Raw genomic sequence first — 6,705 nt, forward strand, 5'->3', positions numbered from 1 at the left:
TACGCACGGCGGGCAGGCGGGCCGGGGCGTGGGACTGGGCGGAGCTTGTGGTGGCGCACCCCGTGGCTGGGCGGGGCCAGAGCTGAGGGGCGGGGCGCAGGCTTGAGGTGGGTGGGGAAGAAGGACAGGCTTGAGGGTGGAGACCACGGGAGGGGAGGGGCAGGGGGAATTGGGGCGTGGCTTAGGGGAAATGGGGCGGGGTTATAATGGAGGCGGTAGGATGGGTGGTGTAGTGTTACACGTTGGTAATTAAAACTTTAGGTAAATTTTTTTAAAAAGATGACCTTTATTTTATTAATTTATTTATATGCGGTGCTGAGGATGGAACCCAGTGCTTCACACATGCTAGGCAAACGCTCGACCACTGAGCCCCAACCCCAGTCCCTAGTGTAAATTTTTTGTGGTATAGTGACCTTCAACTTGCCTACCTCCTCACTGTCGGAGTTGAGAGCTGGCATTCTCTTATTTGAATGGACAGGTTTTATTTTTTGCCCTACCAGGAATTGAATCCAGGGGTGCTCTACCAGTGAACTACATCTCCAGCGCTTTATAAAAAAATTTAAAAATTTTTTCATTTGTTCTTTTTGTTTATACATGATGGTAGAATGTATTTTTGTACATGACTTGGTGTTATACTGGTTGTGTATTCATACATGAACATAGGAAAGGAAAGTCTGATTCATTCTACTGTCTTTCCTATACCCATTTCCCTCCCTTCTCTTCATTCCCCTTTGTCTAATCCAATGAACTGGATAGCCCCCTCCTCTTTATTTTGTGTTAGTAGTTCTGCATATCAGAGAGAACATTTGGCCTTTCATTCAGTCCCCAGGAGAACTCCAAGTAGTGTGAGAACTGCAAAGTAGCTGCAGAGGCGGTTAGTAATGCCTCGCCTGTCAATCAATACTATTGGCAAAATGCCAGGGGCCATTCCGACTCAGCTGTGGCTCTCAGCAATGCCATAATTCATTCTTCTTTATGGCTGCATAATGTTCCATTATGTATATATACCACATTTTCTTTATCCATTCATCCGTTATAGGGCACCTAGTTTGGTTCCATAGCTTAGCTATTGTGAATTGAGCTGCTCTGAACATTGATGTGGCTGTATCACTATAGTATGCTGATTTTAAGTCTTTGGATATATGCAGAGGAGTGAGATAACTGGGTCAAATAGTTGTTCCATTCCAAGTTTTCTGAGGGAATTTTATACTGCTTTCCAGAGTGTTGCACCAATTTGCAGTCCCACCAGCAATGTTTGTTGTTACCTGTATTCTTTATATGTCCTGTATTCTTTGTGTGTGTGTGTGTGTGTGTATATATATATATATATATTTAGTTATAGTTGGACACAATATCTTTATTTTATTTATTTATTTTTGTGTTGTGCTGAGGATCGAACCCAGCGCCTAGCACGTGCTGGGCGAGTGCTCTACCACTGAGCTATAACTCCAGCTTGTTTCTTGTATTCTTGATAATTGCCATTCTGACTAGAATGAGATGAAATCTCAGTGTAGTCTTTATTTTTTTTCATACTAGGGATTGAACCCAAGGGAGCTTAACCACTGAGCAACATCCCCAGCCCCGCCTTTTTTTTTTTTTTTTAAATATACTTTATCTAGAGACAGGGTCTCTGATTTCCTTAGGGACTCTCGAAGTTGCTGAGTCTGGCTTTGAACTTGTGATCCTCTTGCTTCAGCCTCCCAAGCTGCTGGGACTTCAGGTGTACACCACTGCCCTGCTCAGTGTAGTCTTGATTTGCATTTCTCTAATTGCTATAGATGTTGAACATTTTTTAAAAATATATTTGTTGATTGATCGTATTTCTTCTGTGAAGTGTCTGTTCAGTTCCATTGCCCATTTATTGATTGGGGTTTTTTTTTTGGGGGGGTGTTTTTTTGAGTTCTTTATATATCCTGGAGATTAATGCTCTGTGGTGCAGGTGGTAAAGATTTTCTCGAATTCTGTAGGCTCTCTGTTCACATTCTTGATTGTTTCGTTCGTTGTGAAGAAGTTTTTAGTTTGACACCATTCTATTTATTGATCCTTGATTTTACTTCTTGTGCTTTAGGAGTCTTGTTGAGGAATTCGGTTCCTAAACTGACATAAGGGAGATTTGGGCCTTTTTATTCTAGTCAGCACAGGGTTTCTTGTCCAATGGCTAGGTCTTTGATCCACTTTGTGTTTTGTGCAAGGTGAGAGACAGGAGTGTAATTTTATTTTGCTGCATATGGATTTCTAATTTTCCCTAAACCACTTGGTGAAGAGGCTATCTTTTCTCCAATGTCCATTTCTGGCACCTTTGTCTAGTATGAAGTAACTGTATTTATGTGGGTTTTTCTCTGTGTCTTCTATTCTGTACCATGGTCTTCATGTCTGTTTTTGTTATTATAACTTCGTAGTATAATTTAAGGTCTGGTATTATGTTACCTCCTGCTTCACTTTTCTTGCTAAGGATTGCTTTAGCTATTCTGGGCCTCTTGTTTTTCCAAATGAATTTCATGATCACCTTTTCTACTTCTATGAAGAATGTCATTGGAATGTTAATAGGAATTGCATTAAATCTTTTTAAAATTTTGAGACAGGGTCTGGCTAAATTGCACAGGATGACCTGGAACTTGTGATCATCCTGCCTCAGCCTTCCCAGGAGTGTGCCTCCACGCCCAGTGAAAACTGACAGTTTTTGAGAGTGATAAATACTAGCGAATAGGACAGTCCAGTCAGATATTGATAAATGCCAACTGTGCTCACTGCTGAGTGCTCCTATGTGTCAAGCACTGTGCAGGAACTCCCAGCTCTCACAGAGCTCCTGGCCTGTGAAACAGGCCAAACAAGAAGAAATATTTACCTGCCCCATTGACAATGGCTTACTGCACCCCAGCTGTTTCCTCCATACTCTCCAGGTGCTATGTTAATTTTAATATGCCCATTTTATTGCTGGGGAACACTGAGGCACTGAGAGGTTGCAACATGCTTCATGTTATGCAAGTGAGATCCCTTTTCAGATCAGGTTTAAATGGAACCATCAGAGAAAGTTTCTCTTATGTTTTTACTTCTGGGGTAACCTTACCCTGGGGGTCTTGCTAACATGCAGTTTCTGATTTCCTTTCTCTGGGAAGAGGCCTGAGAGTCTGCATTTTTTTTTTTGTGGTACTGGAGATTGAACCCAGGGGTGCCTATTAATTTTTTTATTTTGAAGCAAGGTCTTGCTAATTGGCTTAGGGCCTCGATGAATTGCTGAGGCTGGCTTGAACTTGCGATTCTCTTGCCTCAGTGTGCTGAGTTGCCCGGATAACAGGCATGCACCACCACTCAGGCTGAGAGCTTGCATTTTTTATGTGGCTTGTACCAGGACCGCACTTTGTGTACGGAAGCTGAAGTGTTTGGATTAAGAAGACTGAGGAGGTGGTATGGTGAAACCCTTCAAATAGGATTTGAAAAGTTAACAAAACACACTTTTAAAAACCGACTTTAAAAAATTCCTATTATAGAATATTTGGAAAATAGACAGAAAAGCAGAAGAGAAGAAAAAATGATCACTGATCTGTTGCCTCAAAGATGACCTAAACCTGTGTTTGAAGATTTTGGTCTATTTTCGCCATTATTTTTAATGGAAACAATGGTTTGCTTTTTTTGTATACATCCTTTGAGATCATGTGGTCGATATATTTTCCATCTGGCTATGTTAGTATTACAAAATAACTGTTTTTTGTTTGTTTGTTTTTAAAAGTCATGTGCCGTGGCTGTGTAATATTTCAATCTTTGAATGATGACTGCAAATTACAGTTTATGTGACCTTACCTCTGTTGGCTATTTAAGTTTCTTTTAGTATTTTGCTGTCATAACAGCTCCTCTGATGAGGATGATTTCTTTAAGATTCTCACATTTAGCTAAAAGATATGAAAAAAGTTCAAGGCCTATGAAAAAGTTTTTAATAATAGTCTTGGTTGGGGATATAGCTTAGTTGGTAGAGTGCTTGCCTTGCATGCACAAGGCCCTAGGTTCGATCCCCAGCACCAAAAAAAAAAAAAAAAGTCTCTCTTTGCTAAGTGAAAATCATCTGGAAAAAATAAATTTGTTCCTGTGTAGGGACAGATTCATAGAAATTATCACATCTGGGTTGGAGGTGTAATTAGTGGTAAAGTGTGTGCTTAGTATCAGGCCCTTCAAGAAAAAAGAAAAACACACAAGCACATTCTTATTCCAGTAAAGATGGTGATGATAATATAACAGCTTGGCACTGGGGATCCAACCCAGGGCCTTGGGCATGCCGAGCACTGTCTCAACCACTGAGCTACACCTTCCAACCCCCCAATTGTTACTCTGATAGTCAGCCTGTGTTGACTGGTTTGCAGGTCCTAGATGCTGTGCTGTTAGTCATCCTTATTTTACACATGAAGAAAGCTTGGTGGATATCACGCAGCCCCCAGTTAACTGAAGGGAAGCTTTGACCCCAGGTTTGTGTCATGCCAAAGCTGCGATGCTGTTAACCCAGGCAGGGTATCTCAGGTGTGGTTTTTGAACCACTTGCATGAGCGGCATTTAAAATTGCGGATTCCCACATCCTGATCAGATCTCCTGAATCAAAATTGCAATGGAGCTAGGAATCAGTCTTCTTTCCTGAGTTCCCTATGCAGTTCTTCTATTTGTTCGTTCAAACTTTTTTGGTGCGAAATGTATCGTCTACAGGAGGGTTTACAAGATACATCCACATAGCTTAAAAAATGATGATAGAACAAACAAACACCTGTGTGCCCACTGCCCAGGTTGACGTGTTAAACATCAGGGGTCTCTCATGTGCTGGTCTGATTGCTCTCCCTCTTCCCTCATCAGAGGAAACCTCTATCCTAATGTCTGTGGTCTTAATTTCCTTAGCTGTGACATACCTGCGAGTATTCCTAAAGGATAGAGTTCTGTCTGGAAAGATCCAATGGCACACCCAAACCTAGTGCTGTTGGGCGATACCATAAAGCAGTGGATATGAGAAGGTTCCCAGGAGAACTTAAGCTGAGCATTTTAGGGACAGAGTGAGTTCAGCTTCCCTGAGAAGATCCCACCTAGGGAAGTCAGTGGGAAGGTCTTGGGAAGACTGCTTGTCACAGAGGGGACATCTGAACGGGGATGTCATTTGAACGTCTGGCAAAAATATGACTGAAGAGGGAGGAGTCTGCTTTCTTGTTTTGCATCTGATCTCATTAGGGCCTGCTTTAGTGTCTCGGAAGGTAACGTGAACGTTCTCAGAGAGAAATGAGGACTTTTGCAGATCCAGGTAATAGGTCGTGAGGACCGGGAGTGGGAGAGCAGGAACTCACCAGCTCCTGGTTTTTAAGATAAACAAAATCCAGATACACAGTGACTGAGGCCCACCAGGCAGTCTGGTGTCAGACTGCCTTCTTTCACTTTTTTTTTTTTCCTGGTGCTAGGATTGTACTCTGGAGCATTTTACCACAGAACTACATTTGCAGTCTTTTTTACTTTTCTGTTTTGAGACAGGGTCTTGCTAAATGGTTGAGGCTGGCCTCAAACTTGTAATCCTCCTTTCTTAGCCGCCTAAATCACTGGGATTACAGGTGTTTGTGACTGTGACTGGCTCTTTCATTTTCTAATGAGAATTTAAGGCTCTTCTGGTCTTTCCATGTCTCTCTCTCTCTCTCTCTCTCTTTTAATTTCATTGGTGTATTATAATTATATATAGTAGGGGGGTCATTATGTCTTAATCACATATGCACATACCATAATTTGATCAATCTTCCCCAGGGCCTTCCTTTTCTCTCCTCATCTCCCTGCTCCTGATCTGATCTGCTTTCTCTACTCCACTGATCCATCTTTTATTATTATTTCAATTAATGCATTATAGTTATACATATAAGCAGGATTCCTTATTATATGCACATGCGGACATAGCATAATTTGGTAGCTTTTCCATGTCTTTTTTTTTTTAAATGGAGAAAAAGTTTATTTTGCCTCACGGTTTCAGAAGCCAGAAGCTGACGCCATAGTTCTGGGCTCAAGGTGAGGTGGACCATCATGGTGGAAGGGTGTGGTGGAGGAAAGCAGCTCAGGACATGGCAGCCAGGAAGCAGAGAGAGCTTTCTACGTCTTGATAGCTCATGTCTTTTCAGTGCTGAACAGCATTCCATTGTCTGAAAGTACTACAGTTTATCCCTTCTCCCCTGGAAGGACATCTCGGTGGCTTCCAAGTTTTGGCAATGGTGAATAAAGTTTCTGTGAGCATCTGTGTGCAGTTTTTCATGTGGACCTAGGTTTTCAACTCCTTTGGGTAAAATTTGGGTAAATGTCTAAAAAAAAATTTTAGTTTTATCCCTAAATCTATTTATTGATTTTGTATTTTTCCCTGTTGTGGTTTCCAAGGACTTCTCTTCTTTTGAGACAGGATCTTGCTATATTGCCCAGGCTGGCCCTTGACCTCCTGGGCTCAACTCAGCCTCCTGTCCCAGCTTCCTAAGTGCTAGGACTACAAACATAAGCCACTACACTTGGTTCAGAATTTATTTTTCATTGTTTGATTTTTCAAATATTCATTTTCTCCCCCAAGCTTCCTGTTCATATTTCATGAAAGCAAAACTTTTCTCTGGTCTCTTAGAAAAATATTAATATTTATTTATTTTTTTCATTTCCTAGATTCTGATGGCCTCTCAGTTCTGCTTTGTTTTTTTTTTTTTTTTTTTTTTTTTTTTTTTTTTTTTT

The sequence above is a fragment of the Marmota marmota genome, unplaced genomic scaffold (genome assembly GCF_001458135.2).
Source record: "Marmota marmota marmota unplaced genomic scaffold, marMar, whole genome shotgun sequence".
In the NCBI taxonomy this organism is placed as follows: Eukaryota; Metazoa; Chordata; class Mammalia; order Rodentia; family Sciuridae; genus Marmota; species Marmota marmota.